Raw genomic sequence first — 12,397 nt, forward strand, 5'->3', positions numbered from 1 at the left:
CACATATATATATATATATATATATATATATATATATGTTTGATGGCTAAATGGATCATTTCTATAATCATTTGTTTATTATTAAGCATACTAACTTTTCAAGCAATAGATGTACAAAATTATCATATATATTTTTCCATCACACATGTTAAAAAGCTAAGCTTCAGATCAGACCTTTACACATATATGAACTATCTGGAACCAAATCAGAGAAAATGTGTTATTATTATTTTTAAATTTGCCCCAGGGCAATGACACTAAATATAAGAGAAAAGTGTTGTAAGATCCAGTCTAATGTTGGCTGACTTTTTAAGTCATGAGGCACATCATGCTGGGCTACACAACTAGCTGGTCCTAAAGTATGCTGATGGGAGTTCTCAAATTCAGCGCAGCAACGGAGTTGAGATGCTTGTCTGACTGCATAGAAGCTCGATAAACCTTGGCAGCAAACGACACACTAAGCCAGATGTGTGAAAGTGGAGCAAATGGGTACAATTTTCTGAATGATGAAAGAAATTCTTAAAGAGCTCTAGCTCGAATATTTATACATATAAGGAAGTGCCAACATCTTTATGATACCAAAAAGACATTAGTCTGATAGGATTATAACCTGGTACAGCTGCTGTGGAAAACAGTCTGGTGGTTCCTCAAAAAGTTAAACTGAGTTACTGTGAGACCCAACAATTTCGATCATAAGTAAGTACCTAAAAGAATTAAAAACACATGTTCAAATAAAAATCTGTCCATGAATTTTCATAGCAGCACTATTCACAATAGCAAAATGGTGGAGACAACCCAAATGTCCATCAGGGGATGAGTAGATACATACAATGTGGTGTATTTGTACAATGGATGGCATGGAATGGAACACTATTTGGGTACAAAAATGTATGAAGTACCGATACATACTACAACATGGGTGAACCTTCTGAAAGAAGCCAGTCACCAAAGACCACATGCTATATGATTCTTTTTATGTGAATTGTCCAGAATTGCGCCTCCCTCCAGAGATGGAAGATAGATTAGTGGTTGCTCAGGGCTGGAAAGGGTAGGGGAGTAGGGAGGTTATAGCTAAAAGGTATAGGATTTCTCTTCATGGTGATGAAATGTCCTAAAATTGACTGTAGTGATGGTTTCACATACCTGTGAACACACTACAAATCATTGAATTGTATACCAAGAACGTGCATTGTATGGTAAGTGAATTGTATCTCTATAGATTCTATAGATAGAACTGTTTTGTTTTTTTTTCTTGAGTTGGAGTTTCACTCCATCACTCAGGCTGGAGTGCAGTGCCATGCTCACCGCCACCCCAGCATTGACCTGCTGGGCTCCAGTGATCCTTCCATCTCAGCCTTCCAAGTAGCCAGAACTACAGCACTACCATGCCTGTAAATTTTTGATTTATTGTAGAGACGAGATCTCACCAAGCTGCCTGGGTTGGTCTCAAAGCCGCAGGCTCAGGCAACCACTTGCCTCGGCCTCCCAAAGTGCTGGGATTACAGGCTGGGCCACCAAGCCTGGTCAATAGAGCTTTTTGTTTTTTTTTTTTTTTTTAAGACAATAGTGTCATAGTGTCACTTGAGTCTCTATGCAATCTATTCCTTGTTTCAGTCATGTGCACCACCAGTTGATTATGATAATGACCTGTGCTTGGGTGGCACCTTTCTTTCAAGAATGTCAAGAGTAGTTTGCAAACACTAATTAAGCCTGTACTGCTGGCAGATTGGTAAACATTGTTTTACCTCTCACAAACATTCAAGCAAAGCCCCTCTGGGGATCCCTGCATTGATGCAACTGATGTAACCCATTTCCTCTGACTGGTTGTCACTGGAGCATTTTTGGGGATGCAGAAAGGAAACATACTGAATGTTTGCTGTGTGTTTCCCATTGTTGTAAGATTTTCTATAAACACTTTATGTCATTTAATTCTCTCATCAACTCAAGAAGTAAGTATTGTCCCAGTGTATCATTTGAAGAAGCTGGGATTCAAAGATGTTTAATGTACCAGTCAGGATTCTTGGTGCCACACAATAAAAATCAACTCTACCTAGCCCAAGCAGCAGAGGGACTGATTATAAGGATAGCCCTCAGCACACAGAATCAACAGGAAAATTGGAGCACAAGGCAGTGACTAAGAGCGCTGAGGAAGCTGAGACCAGAGAAGGTTATGCCAACAGCACCATCCTGCTTGTATCCACCACAGAACTCTGCAGGTATTGCCAACCCTGGGCACTTTGGGTAATTCCCTAGAGTTTTGGTTGAACTGCTCCCCCTGTGATTAATCTGTTTTCATATTTTGTTTCATTCCTTTAAGAGTCAAAGTTCTAGGTTCATGCATCCAATTTGCTAAACTGAAGTCACACCACTGTGCCCTATGGCCAAGGTGCAGAGAAAGGGAATATCACTGCAAATTACTTTTTTTTTTTTTTTGAGTTGGAGTCTCACTCGGTCGCCCAGACTGGAGTGCAGTGGCCGCTCCCGGCCACCGCAGCCTCACCTGCTGGGGTCCAGCGATCCTTCCGCCTCAGCCTTCCAGTAGCTGGAATTACAGGCATGTGCTACCGCGCCCGGCTGATTTTTTGATTTATTGTAGAGATGAGGTGTCGCTGCCCAGGCGGGTCTCGAACCCACAGGTTCAGGCAATCCACTCACCTCAGCCTCCCAAAGGTGCGGTATTACAGGCTGAGCCACCGAGCCCGGCTCTGCAAATTACTTTTTTAGGGGAGCATTGAGCATCCCCCAATGCAGGTGAAGACCAGATGCTGGGCAGCCAACATGACACAGAAGACAAACACAAGTCTCCTAAGACTGGTGTTCTTTCTATTGCATCATCCCGAGTTTGAGCTTTATGTTATTTTACTTCAAAGGACATGTTATGTGTTGGATAGCTGTGCAAACTGCTACAGAAAATATGGAGAACAGAGCCATGCTCTCCATCTCAGGCAACTCTAGTCTAGTGGAATGGATGATGAGGAAAAGGCACAGCAAGGTCATCATATGTTCCCTGGGAGTGTTTCCACAAAGCAGTGTAAACTTTCTGGAATTAACACAAAACTAAAGACATCAGGGGGGCTTTCCTGAAAGAGGTGCATACTAATTTGTGGACAGACTTAGGTCTTAGCTTTTGACTGAATCTGTTCTCTATAGATTATAGGTTTTCTCTTTCCTATTAAGTATTTGCTGAAAGCATAGTAACCATCCTAACCACCTATTATTTAAATGAGAGTAGATTTATCACTCTTAATGAAAAGGATGCTTATGCTTACTATAGCAAGTGTGCTATCTATACATGTCAGCAGAAATGCTTCCTGCTCACAGCGGCTTTGCCAAATGTCAGTGCCTCATCTTGTGCTGGTATTAATTAATTAATTAAGTGGTTAGTTATTCATTGGGTATCTCCCATGTGTCAAACTTGGTTCTTGGCATTGAAGATGCACAATGAATAAGACAAAGTGTTCACTTATATTCTAGCGGGAAGGCAGACAATGAGAAAAACAAATATGACAGTATAATGTCAGGAATTGATAACTACTCTGAAGGAAAGTAAAACAGGGTACAGGGCTGAAGAGTAACAAGGTAGGATGCTGGAGTGGTCAGGACAGAAAATATGCCTTGTAGTTTATCTGAGTAAGGAGGCCAGGGTTTGAGCACAAGCTCAGACACGGATTGGGCTGGGGAGGGGAGTGGTAGGTATGGCAGTCTGAAAAAGTGAAAGGCTGCCTTCTAAAGTGACTCTGACCACTTAAGTAAGTTTGGTTACTCCAAACATGTGATGCAATTACTTTTCCATGGTAGGAAGGCATACCAGGAGACCAGAGGGTAGGTATTGACTTGGCTTTAGAAGCAGAAAAAGTTTGAGATTAGGCGATACCATTTGCCATATATGTACCCAAAAGGTAATAGTCAAGATGACTAACAAATGAAAGGTGTTCAAATTGAAAATCATAGTGACTATCTCCCTCCCTCTCTCCCTCCGTCGTCCTTCTCTCCTTCCCTCTCTCCCTTCCTCCTTCCCTCCCTCCCTCTCTTCCTTCATTCCTTTCTTGTCAGATTCTCACTTTGTTGCACAGGCTGAAGTGCATTGGCACAATTATGGCTCACCACAGTCTTGACTTCCTTCTGCCTTGGCTTCTTGAGTAGGTGAGATCACAGTTGTGCGGCACCATGCCTGGTTATTTATTTATTTTTTTGGTAGATACAGGATTTGCTATGTAGCCCAGACTGGTCTTGAACTTCTGGGCTCAAGCAATCCTCTTCCACATTGCAAAGTACTGGGATTACAGGTGTGAACCATTGTACCTGGCCTAGGGTCATTTTTTTTTTTAATCCCCAAATCAGAGTGCGTGCAATATACTAGAAGTTTGACATTTAGAAGAGCACAGGGCAAGCATGTGTATGTTTATGAATATGTATGCTTGGAAATGTTTAAAACCAGTTTCAAGGACTATTGCAAGAGGAGCTCAAGATTAGAGGTCTTGACTGAAAAGTAGAAAAGAGATAGACAACGAAGCTTGAAAGCACATTCCAGGTCAGGGAACAGCATGTGCAGGAGGCTCAGAGGCAGTCATGACCACGTAATATCCAAGTAATCTATTTTGACAGGAGTATAAAAAGAGAAATAGGTGAGAAGTGAGAGATAATGTTGAAGAGGTAGCCAACGGGCAGGCAATAGAAGACCTTATGTACCAAGTTAAAGAATTTAGACTTTTACTCTAATGCCTGGCACATGCTAGGGCATAAGTATTCTGTTGGAGTCATTTGAATGTCAGGCCCTGGGAAACACTAAACAGTTTTAAGTGGAAGGGTGACAATGTGATCAGATTGGCATTTTAAAAAGGTTCAACCTAGTGGCAAGATGGTAACATTATTTGAAGTGGGGAACAATAGGATTCAGAAATCCTGGTCAGCCTGTGAACTTCACCTAACTCCAGTCAGAATGGCCATTATCAATAACTCAAAAAATAACAGATGCTGGAGAGGATGTGGTGAAAAGGGAACACTTCTACACTGTTGGTGGGAGTGTAAACTAATGCAGCCTCTGTGGAAATCAGTGTGGTGATTCCTAAAAGCTCTAAAAATCAACCTTCCATATGACCCCACAATCCCCCTACTGGGAATATACCCTGAAGAACTCAAATCACTCTATGAAAAAGATACCTCCACATGTATGTTTATCACAGCATTGTTTACAATAGCAAGATCATGAAACCAAGCATGCTGTCCATCAAAAGAGGACTAGATTTTAAAAATGTGGTACATATGCACAATAGAATATTACGCAGCCATAAAAAAAGAAGAAAATCATGAATTTCACAGCAACCTGGATGGAATTAGAGTTTATAATTCTGAGTAATCTCTCACAGAAACAAAGATCTGAGTATCACATGTTCTCACTCATAAGTGGATCTTGAACAACTATTGTAATACTATAAGAAAAGAATTGACAGTGGAGGGAAACTATGGGGGAGCAGTGAGGGGAAGGGAGATGGGATTAATGGTAGTTAATATCTGTCTGGGGACGGGGGGACACACCTCATCAACAAGGGTACCCACACAATGCATATTTGTATACCTAACGCTTAACTGTACCCCACAATTTTAAAATTAAAAATATGCACTAAAATTAAATAAATTAAATTAAATTAAAAAAAAAAAGAAATCCACACAAGGGACTGGAGACTGAGCGGCCAGTCAGGGGCGCTGGAGAGCAGGGAGGGTTCTCACTTTCTCTCTGATGTCATCATCAGATGTGTTCGTGCACCGAGTATTAGGTTAAGGGTATCATCACACTTATGCCATGTGTTGGAAGCTCCGGAGGGAAATTATCTTCTAAGAGACTGGAGGTAATTTTTTTTCTTGACGCAGAGTTTTTGAAGCCCTAAAGTATATCAATACACTCAGTAACATGATTTTTTTTATAGATTATATTTAATTTGGCATGTTTTCCTCCCATGGCTGTATCTGAGGTGGGTAGGCTAATAAGACTCAAGGAATTCTGGGCTCTCAGTTTATTTTCTGGTCACTTGTTGGGTTCTAATGGGAGTTGCATGGGAGCACAGAGACTTCATAAGTACCTACCTTTTTCTTGTTGTCTCTCCAGAGTTCCTTCAGCCCTAAAGCAGTAGCATCCAGCATCCCTCTAAGTCTCTCCAAAGACAGTTTTCTGCCCTATTGGAGTCAGAGATATTTCATTTCTTTCTCTCATTGTGGCCCCCATTGGAGCATGATGGACAGTGACTTGCTGGTGCTTAATGGTCCAGCTCACATGAAAAAGCAGCTTTTACCTTAGGCCCAGGGTTTGATGTTGTAGGCAGGCATCACACTACCTTCCTCAGCTACCATTAGGAAGCAGCAAAACTCAGTAGGAGGAGAGAGAGACTCATCTCATTTGTGAAATACATACCACATATGTATTTCATTGTTTTGGGGACTTTCAGAATCAGAATTCTAGCTCAAAGCCTGACTTTGAGTAGCTTTGGTGTTGGTAACTCCTCCCTCCCTCCCTCTCTCCTTTCCTTCCATCCTTCCTTCCCTCCTTCCTTCCTTTTCTTTCATACATTATGGTCTCCAATGTGCCAAACATGGTTATAGACACTGGTGTGCAAAGGAAAATTAATTTGGCTCCTGCCCTAAAATTGTTCGGTGTGTTGATAAAGAAAGGTAAATAAACAGATGACTAAAATACAGTCAAATAGAGCTATGGCGAAAATTTATCTCTGTACTTTTAGAAGTCTTTTTATTTATGTATTTTTTTAAAAAACAAAGAGGCTTGTAAATTTCACATTAATTTTCTGTTAGAGAGTTTATGGATATATTTTAATGCTTCACCAGCCCTACCTCGAAAAAAAAGTTAACTTAATTTTCTAGTCTATATTTCCTCCATAAGAGTCAACTGCCTACTCGAGGAAGTCATAAACACAAGTGCCTGCAAGGGCTGGATAGGTCACACATGTGATGTAGGGGCTGCGTGGGAGGATGGAGAATGGGGAAACTGAGGAGAGCTTTATTCCAAAGGGGGCAGCTGCTACTCAGAGCAGGCAGATTGTTGCTGAGCAGAAATACACGCCCAATGATGCCAGCTCTCATGGTTTTTCAAGAGAAACTGGGTTTTATGTGAAATCTTTGATTTTTAAATGTTAGCAACTAACTCAAATAATTTTTTTAAAAAAGATGCAATGCCAACGTAACTCTTCTTGGGCTGAATTGTCCAGAGCAAAAGCAGTTAGTGTTTTGAGAGAAAGCTTTGTATGAACTCCTAAAGATGAGTGTGTAGATCGTGGCAGAAACACCTGGAGTTATCAAATAGCTCTCTCATCACTGAATAATGCCTTTGTCTTGGAGAGACAGAAAGGGAAAGTCAAACACTTGTCATTTTTTTTTCTTTTTGCTATTGCAAAGCACTTTGCAGTATCTGAAAGAAAAACAACTCAAATAAACAATACTGTTTTCTTTTTTTGAAGATAGAAATCCTAGAGCACACCTATCAGAGACTTGGACTAGGTGTGATCATTTTCCTGTATCTATTGACACCCAAATCAAATGAGCTATTAAGCTCTACATTCTCCTTTGTGGAAGCAAGTGGAGGGTCAAAGGACTAAGAGTTGTGGCTATTTCTGGACAGAGACACTCCCCCGCCCCCATCGCCGCCACTGCCAGCAGCTCTATCCAACCCCACTCCCCACTGGTCCTTTGACTCTGAGGACCTGCCTTCTCCTGCCTGCTCTTGTCCCTCCATAGACCTGCCTGAAGAAGCATGTGGGGAGGAAGAGCTGCCTTCAGGGCTATGTCTCTTCTGTGCCCAATTCCCTGACTCTGGGCGTCAATGAATATGCCTGTGTCTGGCAGTTGCAGTTTAAGGAAACACACTTGATCTCGGAATGTTTGAAATACAGCTGATGTGACCTTTCTTAGAAGATGAATAGGGGCATGGGCCACTGAATGGTGGAGCCCCCTGGGAGAGGGCTGGGTGTGGAGGGGCCAGCTTCTTCCCTGGGGACCCTGCCCATTTGGCAGGCTGCCTTTCCCAGGCCACTGATGGGTGCCAGCTGCCCTTTTGCTGCCCACCAGTCAAGGGCTATAAATACAGTCACATTTCCCACATACTGTATTTATGTTTCAGAAAATGTCTGCGTTGCATACGTAATGTAGGAGATATAATTATAATATTTCAAAACTGGCCAAATTTCGTGAAATATAAAATAACAGATGGCACCACACAATATTGGTGCAGTGTGCTTCATTTAAATCATAACTGGGGCCTGAAAATGTTCCCATTTGGTGATGAGGGTGTGTGTGTTGGGAGGAAGGGGGTGGAGTGCTTCCCCTTCTTTGTCCTCTCTAACTTTTTTTTCCCCCAGGAAAATGGAGTTACAGAGCTATATATGCCTAGTGATCTCACATCTGGCCTTGCTAATCTACCAATTATTTCCTTCCCAGTGCTTCCTTTAGCTGGAGAGTAGGAAGTATGGCTTGGATATTGGTGCCCATCAGATATTAAACTCCAATTAGATGGGTGGCAATGACCCTTCACAGGTGCCCACTGTTCATTAACTGCCAAGACACTATTGCTCACATTTCAAACGTTCAGATACTGATTCTCCATCTTCAACAATAGTGATCACACTGATTGTTCCTATACAGGTGTGGGTTGTGCATTGTGGAGAATTGGCGGCTGGTACCTGCTTTGTTTTGATCCAGTGCTTGTTCTTCACTTTCATCCAAAGCCAACAAAATCTGAGATGTCACTGATTCTCAAAAGGTCCTTGGAACTCTAGAGTTTAAGTGTGAAATTAGGAAGCCCTCAAGGGCACAGCCTTTCCTAGAAGGAAGGTCAGACTAAGAGACATCCACACCATCTCTGCTGTCCAAATCTCCTCAGATCAAACCAAATGGCTCATTGATTAGATACCTCAGGATTTGTATACGTGTTGATATGCAATCCACATTCTCCAAGTGGTTACATTTGTTTCTTTTTTCCATAACAATTACTCTTCCCATCTCACTGAAGAAATCATAATGTTTAACAAAAGTTCCTAGACCTCTAAATTGTTAATGGACACTATAGGAATAGGGGCTGTGAATGCTAGCTCCCGGCTCTGCAGCCTGGATATGAAGTCTTTCATAACTCAGACTTTATTGTGTCAGCAGAATCAGCACCATCTGGGCTGAAATAATCAGTGGGTGTCTGCATTTACCCTTCTGAAGGGAATTAATTTTCGTAGCTCCTGCCCATCACAGATAATTGGGAATCTGGATATGAGAAAACCATTGATCTTTGAGTACAACAACGTTTAATGGGTGGTGATAAAAAATTTCAACTTCATAAAAGGAAGAACATTTCAATGATTTAAGTAGTTTGAAGATTGAGTAAACTACCCTAAAAGGCAGCAAATTCTCCATCAATGGGAGAACCCAAGTTAAATCTGGGTAGCCACTGGAGGTGATGTTGTGGGAGAAGGTATTCTAGATCCTTGCTTCTCAAAGTGTGGTTCCAGAACCAGCAACATCAGTACCACTTGGAAGCTTGTTAGAAATGCAGTCTCTCAGGTCTCACCTACGACCCACTGAGTGAGAATTTGCATTTTGGCAAAATCCCTCAAGGAATTTGTGTGCACATTGGAGTCTGAGAAGCACTATGGGATGGAAGTCCTTCTCATGCACACACGTTTCTAGTGAGTTGTTTGAGGTGTATGTGTTTTACCATGAGTACAGGACTGATTGTGGCACTCGGCATGTACTCAGTTCTACAGAGACCACATACACAGAGAGAGAGCTTGAGGAAACTCCCCCTGACTCCTTCACTCTGTCATGTTTTTAATCTAGGGGAATTGAAAAGTGTCTCTTTTCTTGGGATCCTGTCCACTCCACTCCAATCTGTTGAGGATGCTGAAATTCACACCACCAGTTATTCCTTTGGGTTCCAACACTGAAAGGCCCCATGAAAATGATAACATCTTAACTAGATGTGGTAATGCTTTCAGCCATTATTACCAATTAAGCTATTAATGCTAATTAGCACACAAATTTGTTATCAGAGAGGAGGTTTTATCATCTTTGTATTCCCACCTCTTCACATGTTGCCTGACAAATATTATTGTATAATTTATTTTCCATGTATAGCTCTTACCAAAAATAGATTTGAGGTGGTATTAACTGGTCTAATACCTGCACGTTGGACTAGAATGGTTCAGACGCTATGATTAAATCAAGGGATAGGCAGGTAGAAGGATCCTTCCAGGGGAATTTCTGAGGATGAGGAGCTCCAGGGAGCTGTGGACAGCTAGGGTGGTATCAGAGAGGGAGAGGGAGAGAGAGAGAGAGAGAGAGAGAGAGAGAGAGAGAGAGAGAGAGAGAGAGAGAGAGAGAGAAAGAGAAAGAGAGAGAGAGAGAGAGAGAGAGAGAGAGAGAGAAAACACCTACTGGTACCTCCTCCATAATAAGCCTAGTGATCTAGTGATCCACGTGGGGATTCCCAGATCCCATTCCCACTGCGTTCTTGCTTTTTGTCTGTCTCACAATAGACTCCAGAATTCACAAAGTGCATTGCAGTTTACAAGTTCAAATGTGATATGATATAGTGACTAAGAGTCAGAATAACTGCATTCAAATCCTGACTATGTTTCTTACTAGTGCAATAATAGTCTTGGGCAAGTTATTCAACCTTTTTAATCTTCTGTGCATTTGCCTGTAAAATGGGGATAAGAGTAGGACCATGAGGATGGAACAACAGAACACACTGTGCCTTGCACAGTGCCAGCAGGTATTAAGTGGTAAGCAAATATTCAAAGTTTTTGCAGTTGCCATTGCTGTTGTTGTGATTGTTTTGCTAGGGCATGCTTCCCAAGCTACCTAAACTTGTTTTTGAATATAATCTTATATTTAGACTCAGAATTTTACAGACCCTTTTATGATTCCTCAGCACCACCTAAAGATTTCTTCTGATCCTGCCTTCCTCTCTGATTGACTCTTGTGCTGCTTGCTACAGATATCACCATTCTTCTTTTGTAGATGCAAATAGTTTCCAGGACAGTTTTCATTTGCATAGGGGTTTGGAATATCCATATTGCCTCATCAGAGAGGGAAAAGGATAGGGATATTCATTCAGTCTTCATTGCCATATGATTGTTAAATATGCTCTCCAAGAAAGTCTTCAGGCATGAGGACAAAATACTAAAGATGGAACTAAGTGTAATAAGCTATAACCAAGCTCCTTACCCATTCTGCAAGAAGAACTCTTCCCACATTTAAATAATCCTGTGTAAAGGAAAACCAGGTGGAAAGACTGAGAATGACTCCTTTTTCTTTCTTTCATTTTTTAAAAATACCTTTTTAGGAGGGTTAACTTGTTTAGTAAGAACACACAAGAATAACTAGGATACAATTTCATCTCACATCCTTGTGCTTGACTGCTCTGAAGGAGAGATTGCTTATCTCCCAACTCTCTCTAAGAAACAAGAATCTTGGGTACAAGGAATTAGGGATCAGTGCCTCAGTCTGGGTGTGTCGGGAGCATTCCCCAGTTTTCCCACTAATGTTCTTCTCTTCCAGGATTCCATCCAGGATACCATATTGCATTTACTCATCATATCTCTTTAGTATTCTCTGGACCGTGTCCAACAAAGAAACCCAATTTTGTCAACAGACATCACCACAAGCCTAGGGGATGATATTGCCTGTTTTTCAGTTATTTTACAATCCCTATCGAGTTCCTACTATGTGAGACAAGAACAAATGATTAAATCTCTGCCTTAGAGAAGTTTACCAGCTGGGGATGGTTACAGATGGGTACAGAAATAATTACTATACCTTGTGATATGTACTACAACAGGAAATACACTAGGCACTATAATATTCCTGAAAAGAAGTGGGATGATGCTTAATGATCCTTGCCAGGAAAACACAATAGCCTGATTCATATTTTCTGGTAGAGGGCTCACTGGGATGGACCTCATGGTCAAATGAATCAATTGAATTAGAGTGTTCATTTATGTAACAGATTGTGTTTCAACACAGTTCTGGAAGAAAAAAAAAATCCAGTGAATATTGTTCCTATGAATTGATGATTAAAAGAGAGTGTTTGTGGGGGCAGAGGAGGGGGCAGGATCATGTACACAGATCCTTTTCAATCCTGCTGTGAAATACAGGCTTGCTGTTTCCTTGAGATAGATCTGGATTGGGGTCTGGAGAGATAAGTCACCACCTTGTCTTTCCTAGTTGAATTTCTTGAAGAGTTGTCTTTGTGTGCTTATGTTTTCTCCTTTCTTCACCTTCTACTCAAAACCCAACACACAGATGTCTGGCTTCTATACCCTTTTTCTTACAAAGGAGTTTTTACAAAGGCCACCAATGCCCTCCCTGAAAATAATCTAATAGAAGAATGTTAATATGCATCTTA

Source organism: Carlito syrichta, unplaced genomic scaffold, assembly GCF_000164805.1.
Source record: "Carlito syrichta isolate Samal-C Ts95f unplaced genomic scaffold, Tarsius_syrichta-2.0.1 Scaffold308336, whole genome shotgun sequence".
NCBI lineage: Eukaryota > Metazoa > Chordata > Mammalia > Primates > Tarsiidae > Carlito > Carlito syrichta.